This window comes from Ambystoma mexicanum, chromosome 4p, assembly GCF_040938575.1.
Source record: "Ambystoma mexicanum isolate Mex_15411 chromosome 4p, UKY_AmexF1_1, whole genome shotgun sequence".
NCBI lineage: Eukaryota > Metazoa > Chordata > Amphibia > Caudata > Ambystomatidae > Ambystoma > Ambystoma mexicanum.
Window position 1 is genome coordinate 759,089,322 of NC_090927.1, and position 17,690 is coordinate 759,107,011.

Sequence of the window (17,690 nt, forward strand, 5' to 3'; positions counted from 1 at the left end):
GGCCAGAGTTGCTGCTGTTGGCAAGCCTTTGAGCGGAATGAAATGCGCCATCTTGGAGAATAAGTCCACGATTACTAGAATCGTATTGTATCCGGAGCATGGAGGTAGATCGGTGATGAAGTCCATAGAAAGCGTATGCCAAGGGCGAGGTGGGATGTCAATAGGGCGTAAGAGGCCTGCTGGTCTTTCCTTTTGACTCTTGTTTTGGGCGCATACTCCACAGGACATTATAAAGTCTCTGATATCTTTTTTCCAAGACGGCCACCAGAAGTAGCGCTTGATCTTTTCTGAGGTCTTGGCTATACCGGGATGACCTTCCATTAAAGAGTCGTGATAACAAGAGATTACTTTTTTCTGTAAATCTGTGCTGGGTAGGTATAATCGTTCTTGGAAATACAATAAGTTGTCCTTTACTGCAAAGTCCTTTCCCTGCAGATGCCAATTCTGTATGTCTGCTGGAGTTACAAGTTGCCTGGCTTTATCCTTAACTTCCTCTATGGATTCTGTGGCGATTACACCCAGAATTCTTTGTTCGGGAATGATTGGTACAGGTTTAGGGTTGACCAAGTGTTCTTCCACTCCCATCCGAGAAAGGGCATCGGCTTTACCGTTCTTTGTACCAGGTCGATAGGTAATTATGAAGTCAAACTCGGCAAAGAATAATGCCCAACGGAGTTGTCTAGAGGATTGGGCTTTTGCGGTCTTCAAATATTGCAGGTTTCGGTGATCCGTAATCACAGTAACGGTGTGTCGGGCCCCCAGCAGATAATGCCGCCAAGCCTTAAAGGCAGACTTGATAGCCAGAAGTTCCTTGTCAGTAATCGTGTAATTGATTTCAGGAGGCGAGAATTTGCGGGACCAAAATGCCACGGGATTCAACTGATTAGTTACCGGGTCCTTTTGTGATAGAACTGCCCCCATGGCAAGGCTTGAAGCATCAGTTTCCACGATGTAGGGGAGTTCGGGGCGAGGGTGTTTTAAGATTGGTGCAGAGATAAATTTAGTCTTCAAATCCTGGAAAGCTTGTTCCGCCTCGGTAGACCATTCAAAACGTTTGTTTTTCTTTAACAAGGCAGTGATGGGCTGGACTATTCGAGAGAATTCGGGGATAAACCTGCGGTAAAAGTTAGCGAAGCCTAACATGCTTTGCACACCTTTTACGGAGGATGGTGATGGCCATTTGAGAACTGCATCGACCTTCTTTGAATCCATACGCACTCCGCCAGGTGATAATATGAATCCCAAGAATTCAACTTCAGTCACGTTGAAAACACATTTTTCCAACTTAGCGAAAAGTTTGTGTTGACGCAATCTTTCGAGGACCATTTTCACGTGTTTCCGATGTTCAGATTCCGATGAAGAATAAACGAGGATGTCGTCAATGTAAACAACAACACATACATCTATGAGCTCTCTGAGGACATCGTTCATAAAATATTGAAAGGCGGCCGGGGCATTGCAAAGTCCGAAGGGCATGACCTGATATTCAAATAGCCCATACTTGGTGCGGAAGGCCGTCTTCCATTCATCGCCCTCTTTTACTCGTACCAAGTGGTAAGCTCCTCTAAGATCCAGCTTTGTATATATGCATGCTTTTCTGACTTGGTCCAGGAGTTCAGGGATCAAAGGTAACGGATATCTATTCTTAACGGTGATCTGGTTCAGGGAGCGATAATCGATACAAGTTCTAAGGTCTCCTTCCTTTTTTGGAACGAAGAACAAAGCTGTAGAAGCAGGGGACTTGGAAGGACGAATAAACCCATTTGCCAGGTATTGATCCAGGTATTGTCGAAGGTGAAGGTTCTCAGGCTCGGTGAGGGCATAAATTCTACTACAAGGAGGAGTAGATCCAGGTATCAGGTCTATCTGGCAGTCATAAGACCTATGAGGAGGTAGAGAGTTAGCCTGATCCTTCCGGAAAACATCTTGGTATTCTAGGTATTCGGGAGGTAACTGGGGAGTCTCTGAAGAAATTGCGGCCAGTGCAACACCAGGTGGAGGGTGACAAGTAGAGACACATTCTGGAAACTGGACCGTTCTTGCTCGCCAATCGATCAGAGGATTGTGTTTCTCTAACCAAGGTATTCCTAGAATAATCTGAAACTGAGGGGCCTTGATCACATCGAACACGATCTTCTCATGGTGTCCATCTTGACTTACTAGCGTCACCTCTTGAGTGGTATGCGTTACTGGCCCGGAGGCTATCTCCGTACCATCCACCGTAGTAATGACGTCCTTTACAGCCTTGGGACAAAGAGTTAGATTCATCCTCAAAACCATTTCATGATCCACATAATTGCCGATGGCACCGCTGTCGACGTAAGCTTCAATTGCATGTAATCGATCCGGATTATCAGGGCTAATGAGGACCATAGGTATCACGAAATGCGAGGTCACGGAACTGGTTTTCACGCTCGGCAAGAGGACCTCTATTCTTGTCGGGCGAGGTCGTTTCCCTGCTCAGAGTTTGTAACTTTGGTAACTGCAGCTCCTACTGCCTTCTTGGGAGGTTTCACCGGACAGTCTCGAAGAAAGTGCCCTGAGTTTCCGCAATATAGGCATAATTGCAACTGTTTCCTCCTTTCCCGCTCCCTTTGTGTTAGAGGACCTTTCAGACCCCCTATTTGCATGGGTTCCCCGGAGTCTACTCCTTTGGAAGGAGTTGGCGGTTTGGAAAATACTCGAGCATCAAACTTGGAACGATCGGCCTTCCTGTTCTGCAGCCTGTGATCTATTTGAACGACCAAGTCTATATAATCCGAACAGTCTTGTGGGGGATTCACTACTTGGGCTAAAACGTCTTTGAGCTCTCCACGTAGACCTCTATAAAACAGCGTAATCCTTTTGTCCTCAGGCCATTGAGTTTCCACTATTAGTCTATTGAAAGATGCAATATAAGCCAAAAGGTTGTGATTACCCTGTCGCAACGAAAGAAGCTCATTGTCCAAGGCCTGCCCCTGTGAATGTCTTGCGAACAGTTTTTCCATACTAAGCTGAAAGGCTTAAAAATCATGGAGAACCGGATCATCTTGATTAACTAGAGGGATCGACCAGTCTGCCGCATTGCCACTAAGGTACGAAAGTACAAAAGCTACTTTTGCTTGATCAGTTGGAAAGGCTGCTGGCCGGCATAAGAAGTGCAACCGGCACTGATTGATAAATACTGCAAACCTCTTTGGGTCACCAGAAAATCGTTCGGGCGGAGCCAGAGGTACATTCCCAGGTAGGTTGATCTGCACTGGATTCATAGAGGATGTTGAAGGAAGATTTGCCCCTGATGCGGGTAACGGGGTCTGTCCGGCTTGTGACTGTAGCACTTGTCTAGCAAGATTGTCTGTTCTCTCCTTGGAAATAATTAGTTCCCATCTTAGAGCATTCGTTTCCTGACGAGCTGCATGCACTTCTGCCCTTAGTTCCCCAAGTAACCGGGCTAGGGGGTCAGTATCCGAGGTTTCCGTAGTGCCTGGGCGAGAGTTTTGCAGTAGGCTTTGCGTTCTGTAACGCTCACCTGATTCTCGCAGAGGCGCCGGTCTTGACTGGGCGACTACCGTATCTTCAAAGGTGATGTGTAGCACCCGGTTGGCTCTTTGGGCTGGACCTCTGTGCACTGTATGCCTGACGTGTAGAGTAAGATGTCTGCAGATAGAAAATATGGGGTTAATGAACTGGGGTTATTGGGGTGTCCCTATCTCTTTCCTCTTCTCCTCTCCTGTAGACCCCCAAAGGTTAACGCTCTCACCTTAGGTAAGTGAATGCCGAGCTCTCCATCTGCCTCGGGGCAGGGTGCTGTAACCAGTTTCTTCACTGGATAGGTAGCGCAGGCCTCTTGACTTCAGAGGACTGCTGTCCGTCGTTTACTGCACGAACGGTAAGTTTCGAGTCATTCAAATGTCTTTAAAGTCTTTAGTAATGATGTCTCTTGTTTTGCAGGGTTCCGGCGATGGCGGATGACGGGCTGAAGTGAGTTGAAGATGGAGCCCGTGTGATGAATAGAAGCGCCTGGAAGCACGTAAGTAAGCGCTTGTTGCCTGCTTCACTATGCGCTCTAACTGTCTTTTTATTTTGCAGGTACGAGTTTGGAGCGGCTGCAGGGTGCCGGAATACCCACTGGATTAGATGTGGAAAGGAGTAATGGCACGTGAGTATTAAAGTTCCCCAATGTCTTTAAACGCACCTTGTTTTGTCTTTCAGATGCGGGATGCAGCGCCGAAGGCCTCCGGAGCGTGCGAAGAGTTGGTAAACTTTTGTCTTTCAGATGCCGGAATGCAGTGTGAAGACCTCCGGAGCGCACTAAGAGTAGGTAAGCCTTTGCCTTTCAGATGCCGGAATGCTAACCTGTTCTTTCTTGTCTTTATAGGTGTTGCTGAAGACTGGATTCAGGATGGTAAGCCTTTGCCTTTCAGATGCCGGAATGCTAACCTGTTCTTTCTTGTCTTTATAGGTGTTGCTGAAGACTGGATTCAGGATGGTAAGCCTTTTTCCTTAGGCCCAGGACCGGATGCAGAAGACACGATGAGCGTTCTGCTGCAGAGGTTGCAGAATAACGCAAAGCAAGATTCATCCACCGGGTGTGGTTTAAATAGCCTCCTGTAGTGCTTAGGTGTCTCCTTCCACAGCCACGCCTAAGTAAGAAAAGAGTTCCTGGTAAGAAAAGAGTTCCTGCCTTCCAGAAGAGTTCCAGTGTTCTGAATCTAGGGAGTGGCTCCAGCCCCACCCAACAGGAAAAGTAGTTCCAAACAGAAGAGGATCAGAGGCTCAACTGGCAGGCAAGTAAGCAGCATGGTCTGCTGAAGGTAAGTCCACCCAAGCATTATGAGCCCGGCGCTTCCAGTGCTGGGACTGGGCATATTTATGAGCCTGGTGCCACTGGCGCCAGGACTGGGTCCAAAAGGTCCCAATTGGGACTGGTTGGCACTCGGAACCTGGGTTATGGATCTGCTTCCAAGGGAGTTGGGAAAACCCTGACCTTTTGGAAGCAGAGATCATGACAACTTTGTATGTTCCTTTGTAACCCGTGTCCGGTGTATTTCCTTTTGGGGTACTCAGCCTCGATATTTTGATTTTGTTTTCACAGTTGGCGCCCGAATAAGGACCCTCAAGATTGATGCTGGTTTATCGAAGGTTGACCCTCGCTATCGGACCAGGATCGTTAGTGTGACAAAAAGGGGGCCCCACTGAACGAGACGTGAAACCACAGTAGCGCTGCACGACCCGATCCCTGGACGATTAGCTTGTGGTCCGAGAACGGCATCTTGACGAGGGTCCACTTATCGAGGCGGGCAGATTTGCCGAAATCACCATACACGAGGTAAGATTAGTAAGGTAAGATTCTTTGAAATGCGATTGGACCTCCTTAGGCTTGATCAGGTGAGTCGTGACCCAACTCTTAATATAATCCTGATAATTTGATTTTGGTGTATTGTATCTGCAGACACAATTATTGACCAGGTAACACCAATAATTTGATATGCCTGGGAAATTGTCTACCTGCTTCAGGGCATTGTTCCACAGCGATAGACAATCTTTGGAATTTAGCCATCCCGCATCACAGGAGGGGAGGCCGGCGTGTACTATGTACTGTAAGCATGGCATTGGAAGTATAGTATTTAATGATATTTGGCACACACAAACCAGACATGACTCCGAACTTCAGTGGCCAATCAATGGTAGTTTTGAAATCCCTCGTAATGAGTATTTAGAGTCAATTCTATTAAAGAAAAAGGCTAGACCTGCAGCATTCGATGTTTTGCAGAATTGGAAAAAAGAAGCGTTATAGCAACTTAAAAGTAGAGAAAAACATGCACGCCGTCAGAAGACGAATGCCGAAAAAGCATTATTGTATGAGCAAGATAAACATCCTGAATCGACTAGGAATATGGATAGGGCTTTCTCTCTTTGAATTCAGAAAATCTATCCTTCTAAAGACCTCCATGCTTCCAACAAATTCATAGACAAATTGTTAAATGAATGAAGGCCTGGTGCCTCTGCGCCACCTCCGTATGTTCCTCTTCCTGCTGCTTTGCCTCTTCCTCCTGCTATTCCTGCTGTATCTGCTGTTGTTTCCGTTGTTCCTGCTCCTCCTAATGTTCCTCTTCCTCCAGCTCCTCCACCTCTTCTTATCGCACCAGTAAAAGTACCCCCATTGAATTTGTCTGCTCCCTATCTTCCAAGTGGTCCTGATGCCACTTCGATCGAGGTGCATGGTCGAAGGTTGTCACTCGCAATACTGTACCACCAGAGAAGAAACGTGATTTGATTGCATGGGCTAAGCATTGTATGGAGAGGGATGATCAAGCTAATGTTTTTGCCACACTTTATAATATGGATAATTTTCCTGAGAAAAATGTTTTTATTGAAGGTTTAGGGATTCATTTCTGTGTAATGTGGGGAAAATTAAATAATACAGATCTCCCGCACGGGTTAAGGGATCTAAATACTTTCGCGTTTTCTAGAGACACTGTGGAGAAAGTAAATGAGCATGTCGAGAGGTTATTTTGGTATAGAAAGGAGTTGGAAAGGTTACAGAATGAGGAGGACGAGGAGCAAAGTATGTATGTACAGAAACGGTTCCTTCAGTTTCGAGAATCGATATCTGAGGAAACACAAATTTGTATGAAGGACGCACTTAGATGGATTTCAGATATGTCGATAACTCTAGTTGAAGTATATGACACATATAGTCAGTATACGCAGAAAAGCAGAGGAAAGTGATACAGGTAATGATAGAGTACCTACAGGATGATTGTGTAAAAAGGAAGATTAGTTGTCCCACAGAGTTATTGAGTATTTATAAGAGAGCTTTTTTACTTGACACTTCTTCGACTTCTTTAGCGCTCGACTTAGCTATGTTGCTTAATAAGCGTTCGGAGTCACCTACTTCTCAGTTGCCTATGAGAGAGGTTCCTCCGACATTTGTCCCGAAGGTTGAAGTTGCGCCCGATGTTGCACAGGGTATGGTTGCTGTGAACATTCCTGCACATTATGTATCGCAGTTTGTTCACGTCCCGTTCTCGAGACAGGAAGTGAATACTATTAGACAATCTATTCCTGATATTAGGTAAAATCCGACAGGATTCGATCAAGAAATAGAGTCCGTCTTGCAGTCCTCAGTATTCACCTTAGGCGATATTGATTTATTATTTCCTGTACTCCTGCCCGTAGATTTGTGGAAACAAGTTAGAACTATAGACGACGTGCCAGGGTTGGGAGATACATGGGCGAATATAACCAGACTCGATGGAGAAAGGCCAGCTGGTGAAAGACCGCCTCAGGTGATAATAACTTTGTCTAATAGAATCATTGCAAAATTGAAAACTATAATTCCATAGAAAATAATTATTTGGGACAAACTTACGGCCTGTGTCCAAGGGAAGACTGAGGGTGCTACTGAGTTCTTTAATCGGTTCGAACAGGTATTCTCGGTTTTCAGCGGACAAGACCTAGGCACAGAGTCTGGGAAATGGTTATTTGTGGACACATTTGTGTGTGGATTGTTGTCTGACATCCAGTCACAAATTATGTCTTCTGAGAGCGTTTGGCAGCGAAGTCCCAATCAGATGTACTGCATATGGCTCAGTACTACGAGAATCGTGTCAATAATGAAAAAGATAGAGTCGAGAAACGAAAAGGTGATTTAAAGACTAAAGTGCTATTACAGCAAATTGTTAGAGGCCCCAGAGGGGGTAGTTCGCAGATTAGAGGTCAGTGTGTCCTGCAAGGGAATGTGCCCTTGAGTCCTGTGAACATTAATCAGTGTGCCTATTGTCGTCAAGAGGGTCATTGGCGTGCACAATGCCCCGTCCTTCGACAAAGGTCGAATAACACATTTGGGAATATGGGTAGACGATCCAGAGGTCGCCCGGGTGTAGGGGGTCCTGGTAGAGGTCAGTTTACACAGGATCCTCAGCAACCTTTTCCACAGGATAATCAGACTCCGAGTGTGGATACTAGGAACATATTTGATCATCATTCTGCTGCATATTTATCTGAAGAGCTTCCTTTTGATGAAATTCTGTTTTGTTAGGATTGCCCGCAGCAGGGTTTGGAACCTACACCTGTTCCCGTCAATTATAAAGGTCCCTATGTTGAAATGGTGGTGGGAAATAGGAAACATCCGTTTTTGATAGACACTGGAGCCCAGAAGTGTTCCATTGATCATTTGCGGGTTCCAAACATTCCACTGTCAGGGCAAACAAATGTTTCTGTAGGGTTGTCTGGCACACCAGTTGTTTGTCCAGTTTCTTCACCGGTACCCAGTTCTTTGGGTCCCTTCATGGACCACTGTCCATTTCTGTTGACTTTGAATTGTGGAGAGAACTTGTTGGGGTTGAATCTGTTAAAATAATTAAATGCAGTGATGTATTGTTCTTCTGATGGAGTGCGCTTGACGATTTCACCAAAGCAATACTCTGTCTCGCAATTCTTGACTAGACCTTTGCCGCCAGAATTCATTAATGTACCAGAGAGTTTACTGGCTGTTGACGACAATGATGTCAGTGTTTTACAGATTGAGCCTGTTAAGATAGTTTTGAAACATGGAATTGAGCTGCCACGCATTCCCCAGTATAAGATTTCAGTTGAGGGCGAGCAAGCTTTGAAATGCATTGTTTCCGACTTTGTGCATCGCGGGTGATTGAAGAAATTTCCGGAAGTTTGTGTAATAGTCCGATTTTACCCGTGTAACGAAAGGCGATAATGCAATTCCATTTCGTTTCATAATTGATCTACGTGCTATTAATAAAGTCGTCGCTCCACAATTTCCAATTGTGCCTGATGTGACGACAATATTAACCATGATTCCAGCTACGGCTACTTATTTTAGTGTTGTGGATCTAAAGAATGCTTTCTTTAGTATTCCTATACACAAGGATAGTAGATACTTGTTCGCGTTTACCTTAGGGGGACACTCGTTCACATTTACTCGTGCACGTCAAGGGTACACAGAGAGTCGTAGCATCTATAGTAGGGCTTTGAAAGAACATCTTGATACCCTTGAATTGCCCTCTACTTGTACATTGCTTCAGTATGTTGATGACTTGCTTTTAGCTGCTGACTCAGAGAGCGCCTGTAAGGAGGGCACTGTGTTATTGCTTATCCATCTAGCTAAGCATGGTCACAAAGCTTTGCTTAAAAAGTTTCAATATTGTTGCCAGGAGGTCGCCTATTTAGGCTATCTCTTGTCAAAAGAGGGAAGAAGATTGACAACTGAAAGAATGAAACACATTTCTGGCATGTCTGTCCCAAATATACAGAAGGAAGTTAGAGCTTTGATAGGTATGGCTTCTTACTGTAAGTTGTGGATCCCAAATTTTTCACTAGTGATCAAACCGATGTTGGCTTTGACAAAGAAGGGCATTTCTTTGCCATTTCTGTGGAACGTGGAACACCAGCAATCATTTGACTTGGTCAAGACTGCATTATGCTCTGCGCCAGTTTTGGGCACACCAAACTATGAAAAGGCCTTTGTGTTGTTTGTGCATGAATGTGATGATGTGCTTTGGCTGTATTAACGCATTTACATGGAGTGAAAAATAGGCTGTGCGGTTACTTTTCTTCCGCCCTTGATCCTGTAGCATGCGCTTTGCCAAGATGTTTGTGAGCTGTTGATGCTGTTGCTGCGTCTGTAAAACAGAGTGAGGGAATAGTCCTAGGCCATGATCTAACCCTGATGGTGCCTCACTCTGTAGATGTTCTACTGAACCAAACCCAAACGCAACACCTCACTTCCGCACAGTTGACAAGATATGAATTGATCTTGTTTGCTCCTCACATTCAAATTAGGAGGTGTTGTGTTCTTAATCCGGCTGAACTCCTACCTTTCCGCAAGATACTACTTGCGGCGATGAAGAGTTACATGACTGTATACTACCGAACAAGAAACAAAGGGTAGAATTGATTTGAAAGACACTCCTTTGGATAATCCACAAGGAAAGCTGTTTTGTGATGGCTCCTGCTTCAAACTTTTGGATGGTACATCCACAGCTGCTTATGCAATCACCACATTAAGCACGGTTGTGGAGACCAAGACAATTACGCATAACTCTGCGCAGGCCGCAGAGATTATAGCATTGACCCGAGCTTGTGAACTTTCCGAAGGGCTTGCAGTAAACATATATACTGATAGTCAGTATGCCTTTGGGGTGGTTCACAACTTTGGAAGGCTTTGGTCAGAGAGAGGGTTCTTAACTTCACATGGCACCAAGATCCAACATGGCTCCCTAATAGTACAACTGCTCTCAGCGCTTGCGCTCCCTTCTCAGTTAGCCGTCATGAAATGTGCAGCACATCGAAAGATTACAGATGACATAGGAAAAGGGAATGCTTTCGCTGATCAGATAGCTAGACAAACTGCTACCGATCCCCTTGCGGAGATGTATGTTTCAAGGGAGACTGTAAATTTTTATGCAATGGATGAGGGTGTTGGGTCTGTGTGGGACATCCAAGCTGATGCCACGTTATAAGAATCCAAGAGGTGGGCTGAAGGCTTGGGGAAACTTGATGATGACGGGTGTTGGGTGGACAAGTTGAAGGGAAATGGCTACTCCCTGACGCATATGTAATGATGATGGTGATCATGGCCCATGGTCCTACGCATGTATGTGCCCAGAAAGTGACAAAAATGTTAGAGAAAGTTTGGGCAAATGACAAAATTTCGAAAATTGCCCAGCGCTATGTCCAGGATTGCATGATTTGCCTACAACACAATGTCGGAAAGGGGACAGCAACTCCAAGGGGAAGTTTTGGGCCACCATCTGTCCCCTTTGAAGTTATCCACTTTGATTTTATTGAAATGGAACGGTGCAATAATATGAAGCACGTTCTGGTGGTCATCTGTGCTTTTAGTAAATGGGTTGAGGCTTTCCCCATTAAAGATGCTACAGCCATGACTACTGCGAAAACCATGTTAAAGGAGTTCTTCCCACGGTTCGGGCTACCAAGAGTTATCTGGTCAGACAATGGTCCACATTTTGTCACTGCTGTAATTCTGCAGATATGTGCGGCATTGCAGATCGACAAATGGTTCCATTCGGCCAGACACGCTCAGAGCGCCGGACTAGTGGAAAGACGCAATGGTATCATCAAGAACAAGCTCGCTAAGACGTGTTATTATCCATGCGTACAACCCCTCAAACTAAGACTGGGCTCTCTCCATTTGAGGTGGTAATGGGGAGACCTGCTAATATCTGGAACCTTCCTAAATGTAGCTCTTTAAAAAACATTGAAAATGTATTACTTTCAGATTATTGCAGCCAGTTGACTAAAAACCTGTATTTGATTTATCACCAGGTGCGAGAGGCTTTACCTGTGCGATACCAGGGCCCGGGCCACAGCATACGGCGTGGAAGCTGGGTGCTCATCAAGGCGTTTGAGCGCTCTTCTTGCCTTGCACCTCGCTGGCGGGGCCCGTTCCAAGTCCTGTTGGTCACCCAAACAGCGGTGCGGGTTTCTGGAAGAAAAAATTGGATCCATGCGTCCCACGTCGAGAAACTTCCTCACCCTGTGCCACATGATACAGAAGAAACAGAACCCCTTGCTAACGCTGCAACCAACGATCCCAAAGCAGTAAATAGCGCCGAGAGTGTGTCAGAGAATCTTTCTGAGCCCGTGAGGCTTGGGGAAGCAGCCATTTTGTCTCCACACTCTCCAAAAGTTTTGCATCCGGAAACTGTTGTTTCAAATTCGGCATTGTCACTTGTTTCTGATACGTTGCTTCCAACAGGTATTGACAACCCATTGTTTCCGGGTCAATCAGCACCGAGAAAAGCAAGGTAAAATCTGTATCCAAGAAAATAGACTTACGGCACGGTTTTGCTGTGCATCTGATAGACTTACGGCACGGTTCGGCTGTGCATTCGGACAAGGAAAGCATCATCGAGTGCTTGTTTTTGCCCAAATTTGAGAAAGGGGATTCTGTTGACTAGGGTTGTGGAAGGACTAAGAAGTCGCGCGGCCAGGAGGTCGCCAGCAACGAACATTGGGGTTTCTGTTTGAAGACTACTATGCCTGCCACCGCTACCGCTCGTATGTGACTTGTGAATGATGGGGTGACCAACCGGGACAATGGACAATGCACCTGGGCCCCGAAAACGTATTGCTGTGTTTTTTAAATAATATTTGGGTTTATAATAGTCACTGGCCCTCATTACGACCCTGGCGGAAAGTGACTGACCGGACCGCCACAGCGTAACTAGCGTTTCCGCCATTGCACGAAGGAGCAAAGTGCGGCCCATTCCGACCCATCGGGCACGAGCACCACGGCATGGCGGAAGTGCAAAGTCCGCGATGGCGGAAATGACCCCAAAACGGCCCACACCGCCGCCGTACGGCGCCCTAGGTGCAATACCGCCACCCATCTCAGCGGACACCGCAGTGTGCGCCTACCGGAAAGTATGGTGACCGGAAATATACGGAAACGGAAGTTAAAACATGGGCCCGGAACAGGAAACATCCCGCCGTACACCCATAAAACCACGAAATCCACACAACCACTATAAACACTACCCTGAGACACACCCCAACCCGTCATCCACCCTAGCGAAACCAAGAAAAATGGGAAAAGTAGCGAAGAAAGCGTGCGACCGCAAGCGGCAGGTCCACTTCTCCCGTGAGGAACTCACCGTGCTAACAGAGACCCTCCAGGAGAATGCCGCCGCCGTCTTCTCCACGCAAATGACCAGGACGGCACTTGCGAACAAGAAGGCCATATGGGCTCTGGTGGCACAGCGGGTAAGTGCGGTGGGGACCGCACCCCGCACCTCACAGCAATGCCGTAAGCGATGGGACGACCTGCGGATACGCGTCCGCAGCATACTCTCTGCCAACCGCAACATTGCCACAGCCACCGGGGGAGGTCCTGAATCACCCATCAAGTTGACCCCCTGGGAAGAAATCTGTGCCTCCACCATCGGAATGGAGAGCATAGAGGGAGTCGGAGGGATGGAGAAAGGAGTGCAGACATCCGAAGATTCAGGTAGGTGGCCCAAACAAAACAATGCCAAATCCACAATGTCCAATCATGTGAAGTACCATGCGTCCACATAGTGCAACAGAAACACATGTCCAGGAGAACGTCCACACACATCGGCCTGATAGCGCACGTTAAAACCCACAATAAATACATAAATAATTAAAAACCCCTAATACACGCACTACACGTGCAGCAGGCACACCCAACTGCAGGCTGCCACACAACTGCACCCTCACTCCACACACAAATGAAACCACCTCCAAGGCCCCGACCCAAATCACCCTCAGGTACCACCCCAATGCATGTGATACAATGCCATTCCAATTCCCACAGACCCATCAATAACCCTCGCCCTCCTTTACTCCACCACAGGGTCCGATCCAAACGACGAGCTCCAGGACACCCCTACCAGCACACCTGCAAAGAGGGCCAAGACCAACGGCCAAAGACCCTCCACCTCAGCTGCACGCATCAAGACACGGCAGCAGCACAAATCAGGTGGCAGCACAGAGGAGGGAACATCAACAGGCACCCCAGCAGCCAGCATGCCCACACCACCACCACCACAGGTCCCCCCAACGGATGCCACAGAAGGCACTGGCTCCGGTGGCAGCAGCACCATAGGTGACACCCCATTGATGGCAGCATGCTCCGACACAGAAGACGGGGATGTCGAAGTCAGATCCATCCATGACCTCTCCCAATCCCCCTGTCTGTCCGATCCCGTACAACATGAGGATACCACACAGGGGCACCCACAAGACGACGACCGGCCATCCCCCACAAGCCCTGTGGCAAGGCAACATGAGGACAACAGCCCCTCTGTGACACCCCCGCAAATGGCCATGGCCCAGCAGAGGCAACAGTCCCTCGACCAGTTAATCGTGCAACAGCAGCAACTGGCCACGCTCCTCAAGGACCATGCCGATGAATGTGGGGGCACTAAGGCAGACATAGAAACATCAACTGAGACACTTAGGGCACAAATGGAGAGTAGCACCGAGAGCCTGAGAGTCCAAATGGAGAGTAGCACCGAGAGCCTGAGAGTCCAAATGGAGAGTAGCACCGAGAGCCTGAGAGTACAAATGGAGAGAAGCACCGAGAGCCTGAGGGGGGAACTGCATGCGACGTCCAAAGACGTATGTGCCGAACTTGCCGCAGTGCGCCGTGTACTCACTGAGCTCTCACAAACCCTTAGGGACATGCATGGACGTGAGCAGGCAGAGACATCATCCGTTGCAAGTTCCGTCCAGGGCAGCCCCCAACGTAGATCTGGGAGGAACCTGCGCTCGACAGGCAGGGGTGCCCCTGATACCCGCAGAGGGGGCTTGCAATAGCGACTGCCCACTGACAATGAGCATCTTTGGACACTGGTGTTCGGGGGGGAGGTAGGAGGGTGGAGGGGGTGTGTTGGGCTCACTTGGGTGGCGGGTCGATAGGGTGTTCAACATGATATCACATATGCCATAAACAGTGCACGATCAACCAATGAGATGTGTGGACAATGATCTTTGTGTACTAGGCCATCATAGGCGTACAGTCCATATTGTGCATGTCCCAGACACACACAGTGCCACGAGTCCCGTGTCCATGTATCAGCCACCAGGCGTGAGTGCTAGAAGCATACATCAATGAGATGCTGACGAATTTCACGGGCCTCCTGTGCCTCGCCGACTCCTTGAGGTGCTGCCACATCCCCACCCTCATCCTGACCATCTTCAGGTGCATGCAGTTCTGCGTCAGGGGGCATGGGCACATTTCTACGTACGCACATGTTGTGGAGCATGACACATGCCATCACCATCTTTGCAACCTTCTCATGGCGGTACAGGAGTGCCCCGCCAGACCTGCTGAGGCAGCGGAAACGAGCCTTCAGTAGGCCGAATGCCTGTTCTATGACTACACGGGTACGTGAGTGGGCATGGTTGTAGTCCTCCTCATGCTGGTCCCGTGGGTTCCGGACTGGTGTGAGGAGCCATCTCTTCAGTGGATATCCAGCATCACCTGTATGTGGACGAGAAACGTATGATGTGGAATGCCATTGCTACGTACGCACACACACCCCCCCCCCTTCCTGCCAGGTCATTGCCGAATCACATACCCCACATCATCATGCATGAAATGTGACTCACCGAGTAGCCATGATCTGTTCCCTGCGTGTCGCTCCATGTAGCGTGGTATTCTAGAGTTCCTCAGGACCATAGAATCATGGGTTGATCCAGGGAATCGGGCACAACAATGTGTAATGATCCTGTTGGAGTCACACACCATTTGTACATTCAGAGAATTAAATTGTTTTCGGTTGCGGTACTGGGCCTCCATGGCATGTGGGACGACCAATTCCACATGGGTGCAGTCGATGGCACCAATGCAACCCGGTATGCCGGCAAGTGCATGGAATCCCACTTTTGTGTTGGTAATTTCCTGCTCCGAGCGTGGTAGAGAGATGTAGTCGTCTGCGTGCTGCAGGAGGGCATCGAGCACTTGCAATAGTGTCCGTGAGAACAGTGGCTGAGAAATGCCATGCAACTGTCCGACTGTGTGCTGGTAGGTGCCTGTGGCCAGGAAGTGGAGTACAGACACCACCTTCAGTAGGGGTGGGATGGCGGTTGGGCTATCTATCATGCTGACAAGGTCAGCCTGTGTCATGTCCACAATGGCGGCTATGGTGTCCCGGTCCAGACGGTAGAGGGTGTGGATCTGCTCATCAGTGAGGTTGAACGGATGTGCTCGGAGGCGTGGGATTGCGGGCTGCCTGCGTGGTGGTAGTGGCTGTGCTGGCGGCCCTTGCTGGCCCTGCCTTGCCCTCCTCCTCCTCCTGCGTCTCCTCCGTGCGGCCGGTTGTAGTTGGTGTTCGTCTTCTTCCTGGAGTTGGAGTACTTGCAGTGCTATCAGGTCCCCCAGGGCCAACATCGCGAGTCCTGCCGGCAGCATTTCGGTGTGGTTGTGGGAGGAGACTGGCTGTGCAATTTATGTGTTTTCAGGCTGTATGGCCTCCACCTGTGGTGATTCATTCCACCTGTGCAAACTGCTCTCCCCTTTGGCCGAGCACGTCCCGCACACAACGCTGCAATTCGGGGAATGGCATCTTGCTATTGCAATCATGTATTTGTACCCGATGGCCGTGTAACATTGGTTGATATGTTCATTCTGCTATGGTCCCATTGTTTCACATACTATCTGTGCAGTCGCGAACAGACTTGTGAAGGGTCAGTGGTACGTAGTACTCGAGTAACGGTGGGCCCTCATGCATCACTGTACCGAGTTGCAACGACGGGCGGGGCGTCCCATTTGTGGGTGAAGGCAGTTGCCATTTTCACACACAGCCGCACTAGATGGATTAATTAGTGATTTCAAACGGCCACAGATGCTTCTTCGACGTGATGTTGCAAATGAGGAATTCGAAGGGCGGCGCTTTCGGTTTTCAGCTAGCGGCGAGGAAATGCCCACAGGTCTGACTGCAAATATAACGTACTATTGTTCAATGTCCTTGGGACAGGGGCCATGGCGAGGATGCAATGATTGATATGAATGGTTTGGGATGCGCAATGGCGACGTGGGCGATGAGGCCGGACGTTCCCAAATACATGTTACTTCACAACACTGGCATTACGGGCTGGGGCACTGTGGAGTTTGCAGGCTGCATAAGGCACAGACTCAATGGATATTTCTAATGTTATGTGAATAAATATTCTGGCGTTTTAATCCCGGGATGAGGGAATGATGAATGGATGCATGGGCAGGTGATTTGATACAGAGTTTGCCATGTACAGGGCTTCTTGGAATCTATACGCCTCCCCTACGCTATGTGATGCAGGGCTGCCATAGTGGGACCATCGTCTATCTGGCCTTGTTGAGCCCTCCCTGTCTCGACGCGCCCTCAGACACTTGTGTCCATGCACGTTACCGATCCCATCTGATGGATTCTGTTTTGACAGACGCATGCACAGGTACACTCGTTTGTGATGGTGTTTACACCTCGATATAGATAGTTATGAGTCGCAAGTGGTTTTTGGGTGGTGATGATCCTTTGGAGTGGGCTAGCATGCATATGGCTGTGGATTTAGTGTGATCATTGAAGTGAGTTGTTCGAATGTAGTTCTGATGGCCATTCTGTTCTTTTTCTTTTCTTTTGGTTGACAGGTATCTCCTCCCCTTTTGCCACTGCCATCTGTATGCCACTCCTGCAGATGGGTTTTACTCCCGACACCTGCTGCTTCGTGTTAATCAGTGGAGCAGCATTACGATCTTATGGGACGATCGCCAATGGGCCACATGCCCTTACGCAGTACTGGTGGCTCGGAGCAACATTTCGGCCTTTCAGCTGGACTAGTGCCTCCCCATTGGGACGGCCCAGCGGTTGTGTGCGCTTCCATGTTGCCTTTTCGTACGTGAATGTGGCTCTGTGTACCATGATGGAACAGGGCGTCACACAAGTAGTGGCTGGTCATTTCTTGCGGATGCAGCCCACAATGGTGAAATGTGTTTTGGAGTTCATTGCCTGATGGCTGTATGGGCTTGGTGATTTTGTTGTGCATTAAATTTCTATTCTGATTTGGCCCGTGTAGCGTTCTTCTTTGCAAGTGATGTGGCATATTCCTATTTGGGGAGCGATGTATTGTGAGGAGATCTGCATTGGGTTCCAGCTTCGGAGTTTAGTTGCGTGGTACTGTACTGGACGCGTTTGCCTACGAAGCCCGTGAGGTCAGGGATGGGGGCTGCC